Source organism: Vicia villosa, linkage group LG3 (assembly GCF_029867415.1).
Source record: "Vicia villosa cultivar HV-30 ecotype Madison, WI linkage group LG3, Vvil1.0, whole genome shotgun sequence".
Lineage (NCBI taxonomy): Eukaryota > Viridiplantae > Streptophyta > Magnoliopsida > Fabales > Fabaceae > Vicia > Vicia villosa.
In genome coordinates this window covers 37846925-37870681 of record NC_081182.1, presented here as the reverse complement: position 1 = coordinate 37870681, position 23757 = coordinate 37846925, and the positions used below count along the sequence as shown (strand labels likewise).

The window sequence follows — 23757 nt, the reverse complement described above, 5'->3', positions numbered from 1 at the left end:
TTTTGCCGATTGCTCTTGCATAAATTTCATGCAACTATCACTACACAATTGGCCCGATTGTCTAACATCACTCCACTTCTTGCCTCTCGTTGAGAATAGCAAAGCCATCCTAAAGTAGGTTGCCTCCACTAGTGCAGTGATAGGAAGGTTACGAATGCCTTTGAAAACTCCATTCATGGATTCTACCAGATTTGTCGTCATGTGGCCCCATCGCACGCCTTTGTCATAAGCCCTTGTCCATTTCTCCCTAGAAATATTATCTATCCAAGTTCCCGCATCTGGATTTTTCAGTACAATCTCACTCCGATAATGCTGGAATGTAGGTTGGGTTAATGCATAACCAGCATTGACCAGGGCCTTCCTGAGCTGCCTATCCTTGATCTCCCGCATGAAGTTCTGGGCGATGTGGCGAATACATTAGATGTGAGTTGATGGTGGGTCATGCCATCCGTTTGCTGGATTGTTATAAGCACTCTCAATGGAAGCGTGCCTATCAAAGATTAAACAGAGGTCAGGCTGAGGAGCAACATGTTCTTGGAGATTTCTTAGAAAGAAACTCCAAGCCGCGGCAGTTTCACATTCAACAATTGTGAACGCCACTGGAAATATATTGTTTTTCCTGTACTGTGCAACCGCCATAAGCATGGTTCCCTTGTATTTGCCGTATAACCATGTTCCATCAATTTGAAGTATGGGTTTACAATATGCAAACCCTCGTACGCAAGGTTTGAACGCCCAAAAAAGGCGATAGAATATTCCGTTTCCTTGGACAGGGTTTCCATCCGGGGCATGCGCGGGCAGTGTCTCTAGAATAGAAACAGTGTCATGTGCGTAAGTTTGTAGCACAGTAAGGTAGTGGGGAAGATTTTTGTATGACTCATCCCAATTGCCGTAGATTTTTCAATTGCCTTTGTTTTTGCAACCCACGCCTTTCTGTAAGGTGGAGTGTAGTTGTACAGTGTAACGATATGCGAGATAATATTTTTGACCTTCAAAGACAGGTCAGAGCTTATGAGAGGTAAGATCTCCTGACAAATAAGATCGCCACTGAGCTTTGTATGATCTTGGGAAGTGTTAGAGTTGACACATGTGTGTTGTTGCATAATCGACCCTATGACCCATGCATTACTTCTCTTCCTATAAGAAGCCAACAGTCTGAAACCACACTCTAGATTGCTACAAGTGATTACATACCGTTCCAGGTTTGAACAATCTACTTCAAAATCAAAGTTGTGCGCCATGTGCCATTTTTTATTGTTCTAAGACACGCCTCCTTAGAAGGAAACTTGTCTCCTTCCTTTAACTCATCGTCACTTTGGATGTACGGGGTGATGAATATGTCGAATGATGATTTGTCACCTTGCAGGTTCAAGTTACTCATATGTGCTGGAGGTGCGTACACATGAGTTGGAGGCATTGACATGTATTGTTCGTCTTCGGATTCCTCGTTGACCATGTCGTCAAATTCAGTTTCTAGATCTTCTTCTTCCTCGTCTATGACATCAACCTCTTCTTGCTCGTTGACTGGTGGGTCAATAACCTGCGACTAAACAATATGAGGTTCTTGTGTCTCAACCTGTATAGTAACGTACATCTCGATGGCATCCAAGCCAGAATATTCGTGGTTAGCAAACATATCCTGGAGGTCTTCGTCATTTTCAATCTCCATCTCATAAAACTTGACGGTGTTGTTGTTATTGAAAGAAGGATACTGGTAGACAATGTTTGCAATAGGACTCATTGCAATCTTAGCCTGAAGTCGTTGATTGAAGGATGTAAAGGTGGCTCTTTTGCTTAACAAAAATGGAACAATTTGAGTGTTTCTCATCAAAAAACCGGTTGTTTCAGATATGTAAGTCTCACCGTTTAGATAGGCATTCACCAAATATTGGGGAGATGAAGTCATTGTTTCGGGTTAGTGTTTGGGTGTTGTAATATCAGGTGATAATAGGCAATATTGTTTGTGTGTGTTGTAGTGTTTAGAAATATTGGTTGTCTTATATAGGATAAGATAATGCTCTATTGTGCACCGTTCACATACATGCTTACAACATTGCATTGTTTAATATAGAGTCAGTCAATAAATTCCAACATGACTAGACTAGACAGACACACGATGATCTATGTCTGTCTCAGGATGATGTGACTATATAGACACACGCTGATCTATGTCTGTCTCAAGATTCCAACGTGACGAGACTAGACAGACGCATGCTGATCTATGTCTGTCTCAGGATGATGTGACTATACATACGCACACTGATTTATGTCTTTCTCAAGATTCCAAATTGATTGTAAAAGACATACTCACAATGATTAATGGCTATTAGCTTACTTAATGTTTGCAACAACCACAACAAACCCAACAACCACATCAATTATAATTAAATGATCCAAGGTCTGATTACACCATAATAGCGTTTGCAACATATAATTGGAAAACACTACAACAACTGGGAGAACACGATATTAAATTGCAACAATAAAATAACACAAAACAAGAGGATTTTCAAGTATGATGTGTCTGACCACATCATACACAATACACAATTTAAACTACTCAAGTATCACTGCAAGAACGAGTGGATTTTCAACGCCTCAATTAATTTCTCCACTGTGTGTCCAAAACATTAAATCCACATCCACATCGTCTTTCACACGATCCCAATAATACATGTAGGTGCCTTCTGGGTTATTATCCGTCAACATAATGTATGGACAACGATAATCTATTTGTTTAACTTTCCTGGTTGGACCATCCAGTTGACGAAACCCGGTGTTGATGGCTCTAACAATTCTCTTGAAATCCCAATGCGGGTTCAGACAAACCCTCATGTGACTACCTTCCTCAAAAAACTACAGCCCAAACTGAATCCATTTATAACTATTGGAAGTAAGAAGAAAAAAAGATTTGATACTTCAACCTCCACACACACACCTCTATTTATAGAAGAGCATACCACTTCAACCAATTATTTTTTAGCGGGTAAATATTGTACAATATTTTATTATTTGGTGGGAAATATTGTTTTTAATTATTTATAACTTAAATATTTATTGGCGACATCGTAACGATAAAATATCAATTCATTGAAATATGCGTTGAGCATTTGATTGAACGGTACAGAAGTTACAAAAATATCAAAGAACCTATGGCATCTAAGATATTACAATGGTTAAAACAATGTTTTCTTTGTCCTCCATCATCCGAGTGCATTGGATGTCGTCCTCCATAGTCTCCCACGAACGCTGCCTTTCAAGAACAACACCACCCCTTGTTCTAAGCCTCTTGATAGATCTGATTTCTCCGCCGGGATTGTACTCCCCATCCAAAAACCTCAGGATGTTCCTCTTGAGTTGTTCCATGGAATGGATATTCCAAAACATAACCGGCATAGGAGGTTTGACGGGAGAGAATATAACATGCCCGTTCCTTCGACGGTACTCCGGTTGATAGTCAAACCGCATTACGGGTGGTGGAGGCTCTGATCTCAGGTGCGTGTTATCTGGCCTTATGCGAGATCTCATCCTTAATTCGTGTGTGTAGTCTTTTGCACATAAGAAACCCTAATTTATAGAGGGACGCACGCCTATCTTACAATCCATAACACAATTAGGGTTTCCACTACAGGACAAAACAGAAACCTTAATTTTCAAAAAAAATTAGGGTTTCCACTAATGCGCCAATTGAAATGGTGCATACGTATTGTTTTTTGATGAAGGTGCCATTTCAAATGGCGCATTAGTGTATGGGTTGGTGGTCCCCACCTGGTCCCCACCTGTTTGCGTGTTAATAATTTTTGTATATTGCATGCGTCTAGAACGATTCCTGCAAGTTCGCATGCATCTGAAACGATTCCTGAAAAGATTCCTGAAACGATTCATCTTACTATTGCATGCATGCAACCCTATCTGTCACCTATTTCTGCTCTGCATGCATGTCACCATGTCCTGTCACCGAAAGCTATGTTGCATGCATGCCAACCACTTTTGCACAAGCAACACCTAACAACATTGAATGTGTTGACATGTCCAACATGCATCATGTTACCGTTTCAGCCTTTTCACTATATACACTACCTTGGCCTCTACAGATTTCTCATCACCATCACTCATTTACTCTCACCAAAATCTTTTTGTTTTCAAATTCCAGATTTCCAGTCTTCAACCATGTCTCTCTTAACCATGGGTGATACGCACCGAGGAACCGTGGAAAACATTGCAGCGTATGTGAGTATTTTACTATTATGTTAATAATTGCATGTCTCTATTATGTTATAACTGCATATTAATACATACATAATTATTTTCAGGATGCTTCCCGATTCCGCACTCGTAGTCACTCGATCGTTTCTCCAGACGAACGCATAAAACCATACTTAGAAGTTCACTACGCCAAATTTGTCTTTTAGCAGCACCCCTACGAAAGCGCTTTTAGGAAAAAGCGCTGCTATAGGTTTCGCTAAAAACAAAACTAAAAATGAAGGGAAAAAAGCGCTGCTATAGGGGGGCCTACGAAAGCGCTTTTTAAAAGCGCTGGTATAGGGCTTGTTACCAAAGCGCTTTAAAGAAGCGCTGTTATAGGGCAGGTTACCAAAGCGCTTTTAGAAGCGCTGGTAAAGGGGTATGTTACCAAAGCGCTTTCTATCTAAAAAGCGCTGGTATAGGGCTGGGTACCAAAGCGCTTTTCAAAAGCGCTCTCGTAGGGTATTTACAATTATATTTTTTAAAACAAAATATTCCCAGGTTATTACGTTTTTCAGATATCAGAATACCATTCTTCTTCCCCAAACATAAACCTAGCATATCTCCATGAAAATCTCTGCCTTCCACGATATTGAATCACCATTCCATCCTTGAATTTCGTTTGGGGCTGAATTTCAATACTGAATCTCTGAATTTCGTCTTCTCCTTCTGCCTTCGCAAAGCTCTTCGTCTCCTCCTTCACTTCCGGCTGAATCTTCGTCTCAGTCAAAGGAACCTTATTGCTGAAACACTCTCCCGACAAAGAAACCTCTTGCACGCATTCACAACTCATAACTGAGTCCGTTACTCGAGAATTGCTGACCACCATTGTAAGTCTCTAAAACCATCTCTCTGTGCATCTCTTGCTGACCACCATTATGCTTCTATATGTGGTTCATCAACTCTGCCTAGAAATAGAGTGTGTGCTTATGTTTCTGCCACATTTTGTTTTAGTAGCCATATGGAGCATTTTGATATAAAATAGATAGGAAAATTGTTGAAGTTGGTTGTGTAAGTGAATAGCAAGAAACAGAAAGAGTTCCTATTAGCTGAACCTTGTTATATTTGGATTTATTCCATAGATTCTCCATTTGAAAAAACATTAACTATTGAGATTTGAGTGTTTATTTTGTGTAGATCATTTTCTTCAATCATTTCTTGTGTAGATCATATATGCGATTCGATGAAAATTCTATATGACATCTCAATTTTCTGCAATCATTTACAGATTTTGTTTTTAATTTCTTGCGTGGATTTGTTTTGGCTTGTTTTGTTACTGTACGACTTAGTTAGTATTTTCAATTTTAATGGTGTTAACTTTTCATGATCTTAGATTTGATTATAAAATAATATTGTATTAAAGAATTCAACACAAGTTTTTCCTCAAATGTTTTGGTTGTTGTGTTAACTTTTATGTAGTTGTTTTTGTTTTGTTTTTGTTTTGTTTTTATATTTTAATTTTTTCAATCGTTTATACATATAAATTTATTTTTGTTTGATTGAAAATTAAAAGGAAAGTTAGTATTTCAAATTTCTTTCAATCAATTTTGTCTTATTGGTTACTAACTTTGTGAATTTGCTATAGGGGTAACTTGTGTAGAGTGAAAGTTTGATCGTTTCCCGGCCTAGTTCGACGTTTCGCGTTTTCTTGAGTTCGGTAACATCAAAGGTAAATTTCTTTCTCAAATTACTGGTATTATGATGAATTTTGCAGTATAGAAACTAATTTTAATATGTTCAATCTAGATTGGGGTTTTTTTGATATTGTGTTAGTAGTGGTGTATTTAACAGCATCGTGTGTGTGTTTAATTTTACAGTTACTTTGAAGCCTCTGGTTTCTACTTGTACAACGCCGATTCAAACCTACCCGTCTCCCACATCAAGTCCAACTCAAGTTACTAGCCCTTTCTTCTTGTTTATAGTTTGTTGTTTTCTGCTTATAGTTTATTGTTTATGGTTCTATTTAATTTCAATTTAGTGTCTCTCAATCAGTTTTTTGGTTTGTGGACTTATATTACCTTGAAATAAGGTAATGTCTTCTTTAAGAAATCGGGGGTAGGCTGAAATAAGGTACTGTATTCTTTTAGAGACTCAAACAATCGAGACAACTGTAACTTCCTATCTTTAGCTAACTACCAACTTAACTAATATGAAAGCTATAGCATCTCATTAGGTATTGCTTAAGTGTTGCTTATTCACAGCAGTTACATTATATTTCAAGACTTGAGTGGTTTGACAAGATTTATTTCTATTATTCACACTTTATAGGATCTCATTAGGTATTCTGATCAAGACATAATGATGATAGCTATTTCTTATCTTGACAGAATTCCTTAGTACCTGATAGAGAAACCAAGAAGCAAAAGCATTTGTTTAGCTTAATTAAGACATGGATAAAACATGGATGAATTCAAACCGATTGTCGAAAGAGTACGAGAAAGGGGTATGGGAAATTGTTAAGTTTGCGGTTGCGCACTCCGAAGACCCGATTCGAATGCCGTGTCCTTGCTTGGGTTGCTTTTATAGGGGTAAGGTTGACGGGAATAAGTTGGCATCGCATTTACTACGGTTTGGAATTGATAGAAGTTATACATGTTCGACAATGCATGGTGAGAAAAGTAACGGGAATGTTGAGTCGAGGTGTAATACGAAGTATGCTTCAAACGACGATTGCACAGACACATATGATTATGATCGAGTCGAAGAGATTGCAGAAGCGCTTGAAGAAGATCTTGAGGATTGTCCCAAAATGTTCGAGAGGTTGGTAAGCGATGCAGAGAAACCGTTGTATGAGGGTTGTACAAAATTCACAAGATTGTCTGCGGTGTTAAAGTTGTACAACTTAAAGGCGGACAATGGATGGTCGGATAAAAGTTTCACAGAGTTATTAGCCCTTATGAAAGATATGCTACCAGATGATAATGTTCTTCCCAATCGAACGTATGAGGCCAAAAAGATGTTGTCCTCTATTGGCATGAGCTATGATAAGATACATGCATGTCCAAACGATTGCGTTTTGTTTCGAAACGAGTATGCAGCGTTGAATGATTGTCCTAAATGCGGTGCCCCTCGATATAAGAAAAAGTTATCTCCGGCCAAAGTCTTATGGTATTTTCCTATAATTCCGAGATTTAGACGCATGTATCGTAGTGAAACCGATTCAAGACACTTGACTTGGCATGCAGATGAAAGAATTATTGATGGAAAGTTGCGACATCCAGCAGACTCACCACAGTGGATGAAAGTTGATACTGATTATCCTGAATTTGGAAAAGAAGCAAGAAACCTTCGCTTGTCATTGTCTACTGATGGAATGAACCCGCATGGTATTCAAAGTATCTCTCATAGCACATGGCCTGTGATTCTTATGATTTATAACCTACCTCCGTGGCTATGTATGAAGCGTAAGTACATGATGTTATCTACGCTAATTTCCGGGCCTAAACAACCAGGGAATGACATAGACGTATACTTGGCACCGTTAATCAAAGATTTAAAGTTTTTGTGGGAGAACGGTGTGGAGGTTTATGATGGGTATAGCAAAGAAAGTTTCAACTTGAGGGCGATGTTGTTTGGAACAATTAATGATTTTCCAGCATACGGAAATCTATCCGGGTACAGCAATAAAGGTCAAAAGGCGTGTCCTGTTTGTGAAGATGAAACTGATACGACACGATTGGAGCTTTATCAGAAGAATGTCTTTCTCGGCCATCGTAGATTCTTAAATTCTAATCATCACTACCGTGGGTGGAGAAAAGCATTCAATGGAAAGGCCGAACATCGTACAGCCCCGCCTTTTTTGTCAGGTGATCAAATTTTTGAAAAGGTGAAAGATGTGAGCACTCAGTTTGGCAAGCCTTTTTGCACATTCACTTGTCAAGGGTGGGTGGAAGAAGAAGTCAATTTTTTTTTAACTTCCATATTGGAAGTCGTTGTACGTAAGACATTTCCTGGATGTTATGCATATTGAAAAAAATGTATTTGACAGCGTCATAGGTACGTTAGTCAATATACAAGGAAAGTCTAAGGATGGCCTTAACATAAGGAAGGACATGGTAAACATGGGAATGAGAACTGAATTGGGACCGTGACGAAAGGAAAACGAACATATCTGCCACCTGCTGTTTACACTCTATCTAGAAAGGAGAAGAAAACATTGTGTAAGTTCCTCAGTGAAGTTAAAGTTCCAGAAGGCTACTCTTCAGATATTAGAAGACTTGTGTCCATGAAAGACCTCAAGTTAAAGAGTTTGAAGAGGCATGATTGCCATGTTATAATGGAACATTTTTTACCAATAGGTATACATTCTATTTTGCCAGAAAAAGTAAGAAGCGCAATAACTAAGCTGTGTTTCTTCTTCAGGTCAATTTGCAGTAAGGTGGTCGATCCCGCGATCTTACCAACATTGCAAAAAGAGATAGTTGTTACTTTATGTGATCTTGAAATGTATTTTCCTCCCTCGTTTTTTGACATAATGGTTCATCTAGTCGTTCATCTTGTGAAAGAGACACAATTGTGCGGACCAGCTTATATGAGATGGATGTACCCTGCTGAACGTTATATGAAAATATTAAAAGGGTACGTGAAAAACAAAAGTCGACCGGAGGGTTGTATTGCCGAACGATACGTTGTTGAAGAAGCGGTTGAGTTTTGTACTGAATATCTGTCAAATGTTCAGTCAATTGGACTCCCCAAATCTCATATTGTCGGAAAAAAAGAAGGAAAAAGGCTAATTGGAAATAAAGTTGTGACAATATCAATGGTCGAACGGGATCAAGCGCACTTGTATGTTCTGCACAATGAGATTGAGGTTGAGCCGTATGTTGAAATGCACAAGGTTGTTCTCCGAGATTTAAATCCGAATAGAAATGAGAACTGGATAGTACGAGAGCACAATCGAAGTTTCATACCGTGGTTTAGTGAACATATTTATTCAAAGTATCATTCAGATCCTGCTTCGGTAACAGAAAAGGTTGAGATGTTTAGCCTATGGTCCAAGTATAATTGTGTTTTCATATAGCGCATACGCAATTAATGGATACACATTTTATACCAAAGAACAGGATGATAAAAGTACTATGCAAAATAGTGGTGTTACCTTGGTAGCTGAAGCAATGCACATATCAAGTGCGAATGACTTAAATCCGAAATTTGCAAATTTGTCATTTTTGGGGTTATCGAGCGCATTTTGGTGTTTGATTACGCAAAGTTTCAAATTCCTGTATTTGGTTGCAAGTGGGTTGAAAATAATAGTGGCATACGAATGGATAAGTCAGGATTTTTGCAAGTGGATCTCAACAGGGTGGGGTTCAAAGATGAGCCTTTCATTCTAGCCTCTCAAGCTAAACAAGTGTTCTATATCAATGATCCGACAAGTACGAAATGGTCTATAGTGCTTTTATCAAACAAAATAGTTGATGAAAACATTGGAGATCAAGGTGATATTGGTGTTGGCATTGAATCTTGTACAAGAAACGATCAAGATGAGAACGAATCTTGTACTAGAAATGATCATAATGAGGGTATTTGGATCAATCCAACCGTCCGCGTTGTTAAGAGACGCGTAGCACACAATCCTACCAAGAAAAGAAAGAGACGTTAGTGAAAAAGGTAATAGTATACATATTCCGACTAATGTTATATATTCAATTTGTATAGTTTTTTCAATTTGTATTCCGATTGTTACAATACTTATTCAATTTTGGTGCATATTTTCGTTTTGTACATAACTTTTGAACCATATATCCATTTGTCGACTTCTTTACATATAACTATACTATTTTGACAATTCCGGATCTGCTCATTCACTTATCTTTACATTTCGGGACTGTTTTTTTATCGGTTTTGGTTCTGCCCGTGATCAAAAGTCGGGCTTAGGGTCTAAATTTCGGAAAACCCACTTCATTTTTGAGTCCGTGAGGACGTTTTACCATAGCCATGTAAATTTCGTTCAATTCCGACAACTTTCTTTTTTTGTCGCTTATTCTGATTTCACCGATTTCGATTCCGATTTACTTGTACATGCATGGTTTGACTTCCATTTGACTTGTATAGATTGTTATCTTATTAGTAGTGTACTAATGTGCTTTAGTTTGTTTTATACAGGTTTAATGGCTAGTAATCAAGAAAACCCACAGGAGAACCCACAAGAAAACCCACAAGAGAACCCACAAGAAAACTCACAAGATATAGATGCTCCGGATACATCATCAAAAGAAGTTGCACGAGGTGTGTCCCTTATGAAGGGAATCATTCGACATAGAGACCAAGGATTGATATATAATTTGGAATGGAATTCTGATAACCAACCAATTGGTCCTAATTCTGCAAAGTTGACAAGCTATATTGGTACACTTGTTCGTTTGCATATTCCAGTCTCCGTAGCTAAATGGAATCTGAAAAGCAAAGAGTTGGACGAGAAAAAAGACATGATTTGGGACGAGCTTAAGGTATCATATATGGTTGTTGTTATTATCTTGACGATAATTTGATTAAATTACTTATACTAACACACTCTATGCGTATGTTTGTTTGCAGAGGTCTTTTACCATACCAGATGAGCGTAAACGCTTCATTCTTAGTTTGGCCGGAAAAAGATACAGAGGGTGGAAAGCTTATCTAACAAACAGCTATCTTAAGGATAAAGAAGGAAACTTTCTTGAAGAGGCCCCGGGACGTCCAAAAAAGTATGAGATGTTCATTAATGATAATGATTGGGCTAAGTTTGTAGAGCAAAGAGATGAATCTTTTCGGAAAAGGAGTGCCACAAATAGTGCGAGAGCATCAAAAGCTGCGTATCCATACAAAAAAGGGCGTTTGGGATATGCACGCTTTAAGGAAAAAATTGTAAGTAAATAGAAATGCGTTTTAATTAATTGTCTAAATGTGTTTTATTTGACGATTTTATTTGTGTCAATGCATAGTTAGAGGAGACGAAAAGTGAGGAAACCTCACTTCCAGTACATGTGTTGTGGAAGGAAGCTCGTGTGGGCAAGAATCAAGCTGTCGATCCCGATGTTCAAAGAGTTTATGCTGAATGTGTAAGTATAACACTGTGTCTTTAATTAAATCAAATGTTTTTTAATATATAAATGATTTTTTATCTCCACTAATAATTATTGAAATGTAAATGAATTACACGAGACCTTGTCGCAATCGGTATCCACCGGTGAGGACCAGGATGATAGGAGCGTACTTAGTAAAGCACTAGATGCTCCTGAGTATCCCGGTCGGGTGAGGGGTAAAGGTCATGGTGTGACTCCAACCTCTTTTTACAAGCATCCTAGGAGAAGATCAAATCCTACCAATGAAGAAGTGTTGCAAAAATTGTAGGAATTGCAAGCACAAGTCTCTGAATTGCAAAGAGATAAAGATATGTATATGAGAGAAAAGTGCAACACTTCATCGGTGAAAGAAACTAGTGATAAGGCTAGTATCAACTGTCAAAGGAAATTTCCCGAGGTAATTATAAATTTTTTTCCTTACAAATTGTTCTATTTTATTAATGATAATGACTTTATATTTACTATTGGTTTAGGGCATTTCATCTTGCCAACTATACTTATCGTCACCGAATTATCGCCTAGTTGGCAAGGGAAAAGTGCACAACACTTTGGGAGATTTACTTCACCATAGACCGCTCCCGGATGGACACCTGAAAGTATCGGTGGATGTTGTATTAGATCATGATGCGATGCTACCGGTACCTGACATGGTCTCAGAGACGACATTGCTGCGAGATGCAATAGGATCATTTGTTGCATGGCCCTCGGAGCTCATTACCATTAGTGATGAGGTATATTGAAAATGATTATGAATCATTTAGTTTTCGAATGTCAATTCTGCACCATTTATTAATTATTTTTTACATTTTAATTTTAGACTTCTCCTACAAAACCCGCAATTAAGGGTAAAGGGATTTTACAGGAGGAGGAGTCTGTTGCATCACTAAAAGAGGTACATTTAAAGTGTTAATATATAATCTGAATCTAAAACTGCATGATTTTATATTTTACCTAACTTATATGATTTTTAGGCATCTGCTCGGGGGTCACAACAAATGACGCAGCCAGTTCGTAGCGTACCACCCACTGGTCCTCCAAAGCCAGCGGCAAAAAAAGGCGGTGCTTTTGTGCCTCGATACCGGACGACGCTAGAAACAATTGTTGATATGTCTGATTTGAAGGATGGTGCTTTACGTGAAATCAATATGGATGAAGGTGTCTTCGGTATTAAATTCATGTCAAATATTGGAATTGATGACTTGGAAGAGATTTTTACGCATGAACAACTAGGCGTCGGTAATATGCACTCATACATCCGGTAATATTCACTCATCCGATATATTATTTAATTAGTCCCACAATTTACTTACACATTTCAATGAAAATAATCTAATGTTTATTATGTTTTTATTTAAGGTTGTTGTATGACAGAGTGTTGCGCGGGACTCCATTGTCAAACAGATTCCATTTCGTGTCTTCCGCCCATCGCAGCGGAATGGCAATTGCTTCGGAACCGGAATCAGTTAGACAGCGCTTAGTCGATAGATTCATGTCCACCGGCAATACAGAAAGTCTGCATCTTTGGGCGTATAATACCCGACCAGTAGGGTTAGTTTCTCATTCTTGGTTCATCTAATCTCTGTTTCTTTTGTGTATAGCAAAATTTTCATATAACCTATTGTTTTAATTTATAGAGCACACTGGTTGCTGCTTGCTATCAACCCTATAAGAGAAGTGGTGTATTATCTGAATTCGGTAAATGGTGACTGGACCAATTATCCGGCTAAGAAGGAAATGATTGATTTGTAAGTGGGATCGTTCTAAATATTCGTGTATATTTATATATTTAATTATTTGTGAGATTGATCTAAACATATGCTTTTATATATTTGTTAGATCAATACAAGTGTTCCGAAGTCAACGAGACGCACAAGTATCCCGGACTAAATCAAACAACATTACTTGGATCAAAGTGCAGGTACATTATTTTTCACAATTTTGCTTATAATATTTTTGCTTATAATATTTATGCTACTTGACTATTGTGATATTTGATCTTATTTGTTTTTCTATGTAGTGTCCGCAACAGCGAAACAGTTCAGATTGCGGATACTATGTTTTGAGGTTTATGAAAGAAATCCTTCAGGCGAATCAATTAGAGATTCCGCTCACGGTATGAATTTATAACTTAAGATAATTTCATATAATTTATTACATTTAACTAAATCATTCATATTATGTTTTTGTTTTGTAGTACTTGGACGAATTCCGTGCTGCTTCGTACCCGAGACTTAAGTTGGAAGAAATCAAAGAGGATTTGTGTCAATTTTATATTCAGCAACTTTTCATGTAGGATTTGTGTCGATTTGAAGTATAATATTGTTATGTTACTGATTTAGTTTGTAATGATGTATATATATAATTTTGGATATTATAATGGTATTATATTAGTATATATATATTGTCCTACCTATGGTTGAAAATATATCGTCGAAAATATATTACAGGTCGAAAATATTACAGGTTGAAAACATATTACAGGTCGAAAATATTACAGGTCGACTGGGAGGCTTAAATTACAGGCTGCACATTAAAATACCTCATTTAGCAACGACAGCGCTTTTAAAAAACGCTCTTAAAGGTCCACCTACGAAAGCGCTTTTTAGTAAAAGCGCTTTTTAGTAAAAACGCTGCCAAAGATTAAAAAAAAAACATAAAAAATAAAAAAAACGCAACCTACGAAAGCGCTTTTACAAAAGCGCTCTTATAGGGGGGGCTATCAGAGCGCTTTTTCCAGAAAAAGCGCTCTCATAAGGGGGGATACCAGAGCGCTTTTCTGGAAAAAGCGCTCTTATAGGCTGAGCTACCAGAGCGCTTTTTCCAGAAAAGCGCTCTTATAGGGGGGCCTACCAGAGCGCTTTTTCCAGAAAAGCGCTCTTATAGGGGGGTCTACCAGAGCGCTTTCAGAAGCGCTTTTGTTACCTACGCCAGCGCTGGCTTTCACAGCGCTTTTAAAACCCAAAATAAGCGCTTTCGTAGGCCTTCCGTGTTGTAGTGGTTGCTGGTTTCGGGCCCATTAGCAGCATCTCTGAGTCTTCCATAGATCACAAATTTGTTCTGGCCTTGTTAGAACGCTGGAGGCCGGAGACCCACACATTCCATCTTCCAACAGGGGAGTGCACCATAACCTTGGAGGATGTACACATGTTGCTAGGCCTTCCAGTAGACGGTAAGGAAATTAATGGTTGTGTAATGCAAGCAAATTCCCTTTGCCAGCAGGCATTGGGTATAGATTTGATAGAGGGAAAAGCAGGTGCTAGAGGACATGGTGTTAACCTTAAGAGGTTAAAGGAATATTATTCAACATTTCGTTTGGATGATGATTCATCCCAAGAAACTATACTTCAGAAAACCAGGTGTTATCTGATCTTGCTCTTTGGAAACGTTTTGTTTCCAGATAGTACCGGTAACACCGTAAATTTTATGTATTTACGTTTGTTAATGGATTTTACTAGAGTGGGTCTATATAGTTCGGGGTCTGCTGTTTTGGCTACGTTGTACCAATCCCTTTGCATGAACGCAAAAAACGATTCTTGTATATTCTATGGATGCGCTCTGGTGGTGCAAGTTTGGGGGTGGTGGAGAATGCCTATAATGGCCCCGATTAACAGAACCAGTTGAACCTTCCCATATGCAATGAGGTAACTTTTTAATTCATATTTTTAATGCAAAATAAATTGATTATGATTTACTCTAACTGACACATTTAATTCGCGTTTTAGATTTTGCGTAAAAAAGATGGACTTCACGAAAAATCTGCGGTCAAATATCACGATGTACCGCCAGATGACTGATCAGTTACGACCCGAGGATGTATTATCTCTAATCTTTTCCTCTTTTATAAGTGTCTTTTTTATAAATATTTGACCGAAATAATGTATAACTCTTATGCATGCAATTTATCTGGAGACCGTATCTGGAATGCGACCATGAGCAAAGAGGTGCAGATGCAGCTATTTGGACTGCAAAAACTTTCCTGATCCGGTATAACATCGTCTAAATGCATCATAGTAACTGGGTCAAACTCCAATTCGGAATGCATCAAGGTATACATGATCCTCCAGTTGACTTGGGAGTGTGGCACCTCAAACGAGTAAACCATCAGTGGAATCATCAAAACTGGAAGGATTTCGCATCCGAATGGTGCCAGATGTGGAAAGACCGTCCCCAATATGTCCTCAACTTCCCCTTGATTGATCGTTAGATGAAACCGACCGCACAATACATGAGTTGGTACCATACCGTTACCACCCCTAATTTATTTATTGCAGATCCGTTCTACTTGACAGACCCCCGTGTTCACAACTATATCCAACCACAACAACAACATGAAGAGGAACAACAACAATAACAACGACAACAACAACTACAACAACGACAACAACAACGACAAAAACGGCAACAACTACAGCAACAACAACGAGAACAAGAACAAAATTAGTACACCAGCAACAAAATCTGTTCCAGACTCCGTCCTGTTCCAACCGCAACTACTGCAAACAAAATCTCTTCCAAACACAGTCTCAACCTTTCCAGGAAGCTGAAAACCAACACCATTCCGCCAGCCAATACCAGACCCATTCACAACCACTTGGATTTGTAGCGTACACAGGGTCCACAAGGTTGTTTGGCTAAAACATTGAGACTGGTTCGTCAAGCCTCCATCTAAGTCCCGACGAACCAATTTGGATTTTATCAAGGTAGTTCTAGTGCTGCTAGGTGCTACGTACCAGAAGTCGTATCCCAACCTACTCCCCCACCACCATTTAACACTTTTGAGGGCTTGGGTAACCGACTTTACGACAGTCGGTTTCCGGGAAATTATAGTGGTGTTGACGAATTCATAGACAGCGACCAGCAGAACAACCCACTTTCAGGACCAGCTACACAGACACAGCAAGAAGCACGAAGTTGTAGGGGTGGTGCTAGGCTTCGCGGCGGCGTCAACGAATGTGCATTGACGGTTGGCGTGTAGTCATTTAAAAATTTTACTATCAATATTCTATTTTTATTGATATATTTTACTTATCATATATATATATATATATATATATATATACTAAACACGTGATATAATAAACTAAGTTTATTATATCATCACCAATCTCATTTTTATTCAACTCTTTATTAATTTATTTGTATGACCATTATGAAATAAAAATATAATTGAGACAATAGGATAATTGGAATAATAACAGTAGTAATTATAGAACTAATAAACAATCTCATTTGATCGAAATAGCCTAATTAAGCGGTATAATTACTTGTCCGGAATTTGATGAAAGTTGATGTGGTAGCTAAGCTTAATTAGTACATTAATGTGGTAGTGTTATTTTGTCGAAATTGTGATATTAATCGGTCGATTAATTAATGGTTGAATTAAGTTTCAATAAGTCTATTTTTAATTGGAATAAACTTGAACTTAGATTTAACTATTCGGTTTATCGGTAAATTATGATATCTTGAGAATTTGACCGTAATTGCGATTTTTTGTGAATATCTTTGTGATTATTTTGCTAATGGTATCGACCGTTGATTTGGCGAATTGTCGGAATGGTTCCGTTGTAATATGAAGTTGTTGTATTATGTGTGAAGTGTTAATATCTTTTATGATAGATGATAATTGTGATATGGGCGTGTGCCTTGTGACGATTATGTTGTGAAGTAAACGACGATGATGATTGTTGTGATGATTTAGTTAATATGTGAAGTTATATGTTTTTCGTGATATGCCGAAACTTGATGATTGTTGAGATGATTTTGTTAATATGTGAAGTTATATGTTTTCCGTGATATACCGAAACATGATGATGATGTCGGGATGAGTTTATTTCTATTTGAAGATGAATGTTTATTGTGATGTTGAATTACCTCTAATAATTGGTAATTATCAGTGACGTAGGCGTATGCCTAGTGATGATGGATGATTGTGATTAGTATTTTGTGTATGTCTTGTTTGTCGAGTCACATTTCATATGCATACTCTTTGACGGCTTGGATTGGCAAATTAGTGACGAAGACTTATGCCTTGTGCCTCTGAATTGGGAAATTGGTGACGGGGGCTGAAGCTCCGATTGGTACCACATGCATATACATGAGTCATGTCCCATGTGTCATATGTGATTCATAGTTGTGGTGTTTTGTGGCTATATCGTGATTGTATATCGTAACTTGCTAAATGATGGATGCATGTAAAAATGTGAATTGATTATTTTGTGAATAGTACAAGGATATCAATACTTATGAATGCGATTAACTGAACATGTCTTGTGTGACTTATATGTGATGTTTTATGACTAGATGTGTGACTTATATGTGATGTTTCGTGACTAAATGTATGACTTATATGCGGTGACGTTTTGGGACTATAATTGTGACTTATACTTGTGGTATATCGTGAATTAGCTTGCAAAGTAAATGAATGAGATTATATGTAATTGATGTGAATATGATTTGTGGTGACTTATTGTGAAATGTAGAGTATGTGAGATTTGTGAATTAGTGAAATCATGAAGTGTAAAGCAATATTAATACTTGCGATGTGATAACTATATCTTCCTGAATCCTAATAAACAATTTATCATTCGCTCACCTATATGATTTGATATCTCACCCTTTTCTCTTATTCGTCGTTGCCTTTATATTGGTAACATGCAGGTATTCGAGTATGAGGATTTAGTTGCCGTTAATCGAGTCAGTTGTCGCTCTGATACGTAGCACTCGGGGAGAATGATTTATGATGTTTATGATGTTGTTGTTTATTGTTTTATCTTAGTTGAATAAGATGTTATTGATTCAAAGATTGAGAACTATGATTCCGCCATGTTCTAATAATAGAGTTATTATGTTCTGAAAAGTATTATATGCTGAGTATTTGTTTAATTGATCAAAGAAAAGTGATGTGTATCCGCTAGATGCGATGAAGTGATTTGTTGTGAAGTGAATATGTGACCCCTCATTTGTTTGTCGAGGAAAATTGAAACTCTGATTCTTGTATAATTGTCAGGTAGAAATGGGGTGTTACAAGAGATGATTGTAGAGTTATGCTTCTATTCTTGATGTTAAAAGTTTAGGTATTTATTTTGAACCAGGTGGCTTTTAATGCTTTAGTTTTCGCATTTATGTTTGCTCTAGTTAATTTTTAAGTAGAATTTATATTTTACAAAGATTTTAGGCTTGATTTTAATTTTCTCGTGCAACATGCAGCAATTAAAGAGATTGTTCACTCAATAGATGTTGAGCCAATGAGGATCATGCTGAATGATATTTTTGTGATTTTTTATGGAAGAAAAGCATAAAAATTGCTATTTTTTACATGTTATTAACATTTTACAAGGATTTTTAACTTCCGGAAAACAAACTCCTCCACTTTAAACAAAACATCATTTTTTAAGGGTTATTATCACTTTTGCCCTGGCCATAGAGGTGATTTTTTATTTATCTCCCTGTAAAAAAATTTGTAAGTAAAACTAACCTTGACAGGAAATGGCACACGCCATGCTTAGTGGCATTTTTTTAGGGTTATGTATGTTTTTGGTCCCTATAAATACTCTAGTACCCTTGAATTTAGTTGGGTACTGACACCCTCAACCAATCAAACACTATGATTCATTGTCATGTCACATTTTTATTTTATTTTATTTTAAATTCATTGTCATGTCACATTTTTATTTTTTGGTTGGTTGATATTATGTTTCAATCTAACGGTTGATTTTAAAATTTACTTATTCAAAATAAAATTGCGAGCGAGTGTAACTCATGGTGTAACTCTTCGGGTGTAATTTGATCCCTCCTATATATATATATATATATATATATATATATATATATATATATATATATATATATATATATATATATATATATATATATATATATATATATATATATTATAGTGGCGGATCCAGACATTTTGTTTAATGGGGGCAAAACTAGAGCAAACTTTTTTAATAAAAACAAAATTATAACAGTTGATAGAATTGATAAACTATTTAAATGGATTGAAATGAAAATAACTATTCGTGTTTAACGAGAATAAAGAAAAAATTTAAGCCTTGTAAAAGAAGCTATATGTATTTTGATTGTTGTTAGACAGAGAAAAGAGTAATTCCATTAAATAATGGAAATAATTCTAAGAAGACATTCTCTAACACACAATTCTTAATATTTTTAATAATTAGTTTTAGGTTATCAATTGGTCTTCCTACTATATTAATTAAATAAATTTAACGGAATGTATATGAATAGTAATTAATAGAATAGACTTTGTTCAGTGTATCTTACACATTTCAAATAAATTTCATGTTAGGTGATAATTTTTTTTCCAATTATAAAATTTCACAATTATGGTGGTTCTATAATCAACGTGACATTGAATTTTAATATACTAGTTTATCTAAATTGTAGGATTATTATTGAGATAAGATAAATAATAGGAGAGAATGGAAACACACATTAAAAAAGTCTTGGGGCAACTATCTTCACAACATTGTACATGAAGGTAAAGTAGAATAGTAGGTCAAATAGAACAAATTAATTTGGTGGGGGCTCTAGCTCCCATTTGCATACATGTGCATCCGCCGATATATATATATATATATATATATATATATATATATATATATATATATATATATATATATATATATATATATATATATATATATATATATATAGAAGGGTTATATTGATTCTAAGAGTAAGTGTTCAACACTTACTCCAAATTATAATCATTGATTATCATTAATCCAACGGTTTTAATTAAAGTTTTATATAAAAAAATATTTCCAAAAATAATTAGATTAAATGATCAATTAAAACCGTTAGATTAATGAAATCAATGGTTAAGATTTGGAGTAAGTGTTCAACACTTATTCTTGGAGTAAATATATCCCTCCTCATATATATATATATATATATATATATATATATATATATATATATATATATATATATATATATATATATATATATATATATATATACACTAAAATTACAAGTATATTTAAATAACTCACAATTTTAAAGAAGAGATATTTGAATAAAATAACCAATAAATGATCAAGTGATAATAATATATACATCATGTGAAAACTTGACAAGTAAATTGTCACAATCCAGTAGTAAGAGCGTTGGTTTTAAGGAGTTATAGGGCATGAGTTCAAGTCGATATTTTAAATTATAATAATTTAATAATAATAAATTAATAAGATTAAAGTCGTCTATATGGCAAGGGAAAAATAGTAATAATTCTCTTTTAATACATATACCAACTTAGCTTTTTGACCACTGCTTTGTTGTCACGCCACATCATCGATAGTTAACTTTTTTTTTTCATAATCTATAATATAAGAAAGGAAGATGTTCTGGAAAATTTTTTTTTGCCCTTTTCTCTTTGGCTGCCACCACAACATTTTAGGGGCAATTTGTGTCTAAAAATTACTTTTTCCAACCAGTGATGTCACTTTGTTCTATTTCAACCACATATTTATTCAATTAGGCCTTTGTTTGGTAGGTGTAATTCATTTGATGATGTCATCGGGTTCTATTGTGATTTTTTTTCAAACCTTCCTATTCTTTCTGTATTATTCTCTCTCTTCTATCAAACATCACAACATTATTTTTCTTTTTTCTCTCTCCCGAAGCTTCTTCTTCTTCCTCTTTTACTTTATATTTTCTTCAGCTTCTTTCTTCTTCCTCTTCACCTTTTTCTCTTTCTGCTTTTGGAAAAGCCACACAAATGTCAAAGTAAATAATAACCATATGAGATCAAGCGATGAACCTGTTTACATACTGTTGTTTCGATTTTAAGCAACATATAAGAAAGAAATAACCTCTAGAAACTCCACTTCTACCTTTCATTTTCCCACTGCCACGTAACCCCTTATTATAGAAATTGATATGTGGTAAGAAATTTTTGCTTTTTGTTCATGTAGATCTGTGGGTGTTGGTTTCACATTTTAGGGTTTTCGTATTGGTTACAAATTACGTAAATCTAAACTTTTAGGGTTATGAACAAACACCATAGTTACCTGATTATGAACAAAATATTTTTCTCAGATCCCTTATTCAATTTTTGCAGGTTTAAAATTCTATATTTTTCTTTGAAAACATTAAAGGAATTGAGTCATGAAGCAGAAGTGACATTAGAGGTATTTCGTTGATAAAGTTTTGATTTTAGATCAAATCGACACTGTATTAGAGGTATTTCATTGATAAAGTTTTCATTTTTATATGTTTTGGAGACGCCCTTTTATTTGTTTTAGCTGAAGGTATTCTAACTTTTGTGATTATAGTTTAGGATTTTGATTATTTTGTTTTAATTCTGTTGTCTCAGAAACAACATTGTTGTTCAGCAAATAGGTATAACCTATCGAGTTAATAACAAGTACACCTTTGCTGGTGTTTGATACAAATTCTCTGCAAAATCTAATTTGGTGTACGATAGCGCCAATGACATTCATTGATGATGAAAATCAACAGCTTAATCAAAATCCAATCACTTCAACGGGAATTCAATTGAAGATGATAACTCTGTCACAGTTCAACCTTCCTAATGATTGTTTGGTTCATCATCGTATAATTAAAGGTTTTATAATTCTATTCAATTTCCTTTCATGGTTATTACAGCAATTGATAATACTACTAAATTTTATTGTGATGTCCAGATAGGAAGGTGATTTTCAAATGGGTAATGATATGCTTCTTATTCATGTATATATTTGGTAGTTTTTGCCTCTAATTTTCTGCTACTTCAGAATTGTTGCGTTAATTCACTACACTAAGGATGATACTTTGATGGCAGGATGATATTACGGCATTGGTGCATTTGATGACCATGGTAAAGCTTTCATTTGATGATCCTTTTGTACACTCTAAATTCTGTCAGTTTATATACTGCAAGTGAAAAAAAGGTTGACATGAAAGGTAGAGAATTCACAATATTCTATCGCTGATCAAGTAAGGCCATTTCTGACTTCCAATTTAATCGACGAGTTTGAAATTAGATTTGGTGGTATTGTTGATTTGAACAATTTTCCGTATGTGCAGGAAACTAACTTGAAAAAACAAGAAAGCCATGTTGATCCAGGTATAAATCCGGTCTTTATTCAATAGTTCTCATAGTTCTCATAGATCTTGAATAAAATTTCACTTTCAGTCTTGCTTACAAAGTGTTCGATGAAATGCCTTCGTCGGTTTCTTGATTATTTCTCTTCTGTTTTCTTTGATTTTTTGCTATAGCATTGTTGTTGTGTGATTTTCTTCTGAGGCTTGATTGTGAATTGGTATTGGTATTTCTGTTTTAATTCATCTTTATTATCTTCGAAAATGTTTTATCAGTTCTGGTTTGCAAAGCTTCATGTTCATGTACATGTTCATTATGAAAAATCATGTTCATTTTCTATTTTTTCATGAGTTTTAGTATTACAAACCGTTTTTAGAAACAAAAACTGTATAGATAGTTGATGTTAAAACTTGTCATTTTTATTGGCGTCTGTGTTGAGCATTATTCACTTTTTATAAGCTTTTTACTCAACTGAAATGTTTTATCATTTTTTGTCTGCAATGCTTCATGTTCATGTTTGTTTTGATAAATCATGTTCGTATTTGAGTTAATGTTTGTACAGATAGTTGATGCGACTGTAAGTCTTCTTCTTTCCGATGAGACTGAGACGGTAGTTAAGAGCTGTGAGTTACATTCTACAAAAATTGCAAAAGGTAACACTTAGATTCATGTGGAAAGGTAGTTTTACTATACAAGTTCCCTCCATGTGTTGCTAACTGGACTAATAATATTCATTTGCAATTCTATTTGTTTGAACTAAGGCTTTTATCATAGCTTTGTACTCATTGAATTTTTTGAGTTCTAATTTTCTGTTTCCATCAGGGTTCGGGGTGATCCGCTTGCAATGTCGACTATGGGGATACTGAGATTAAGTTGAAATTCCGCTTTAATTGATTCTATTGTGAATACCATTGGATTTTTTTTGATAGCTGAAGAATTGATTGTTTTGTAACCATGTATGCATTTTGTGATTCAGGTGATTGGAAGTGAGGCTGATATTATTTCCATAACATGATCGTTCAAATGTAGAAATGGCTGATATTTTATTGTGATCATTTTGACATTGAATAAGTTATTGATATATTATCTCTTCTAAACTATGCACTTTGTCATTGATAACTTAAATATGTGATCATTTCGACATTGAATACCAAAATATTTGAAAGTAGTAATATAATATTTAATGTCAGATTTACTCTTTTTTTTCACTTTTTTCTGACATTGAATACCAACTCTCTCCTATGTCACCTCAACAATTATTAATTTCCTCTCAATATTTGTGTCTTCTCTTTTTTCAATTTTAAATTTTTCTTCTTTATTTATTTATTTCAAATGTATTAATATACCTTCTTTCATATTATTATTTTTAATTTATGTTCTCTC

At 35.6% G+C, this 23757-nt stretch overlaps 1 long non-coding RNA gene across 2 annotated transcripts; it reads left to right on the top strand.

The window, feature by feature from the left end:
- The first annotated feature begins 20986 nt into the window (after positions 1 to 20986).
- Positions 20987 to 23409, top strand: LOC131655436 (uncharacterized). 2 transcript variants are annotated; one of them, XR_009299759.1, is made up of 8 exons: positions 20987 to 21214; positions 21391 to 21460; positions 21646 to 21897; positions 21977 to 22268; positions 22359 to 22398; positions 22937 to 23027; positions 23197 to 23246; positions 23351 to 23409. It is a non-coding gene; the product is annotated as an uncharacterized LOC131655436 (long non-coding RNA). The 2 variants fall into 2 exon arrangements; XR_009299758.1 differs by having other exon boundaries at positions 22937 to 23403.
- Positions 23410 to 23757: the final 348 nt, after the last annotated feature.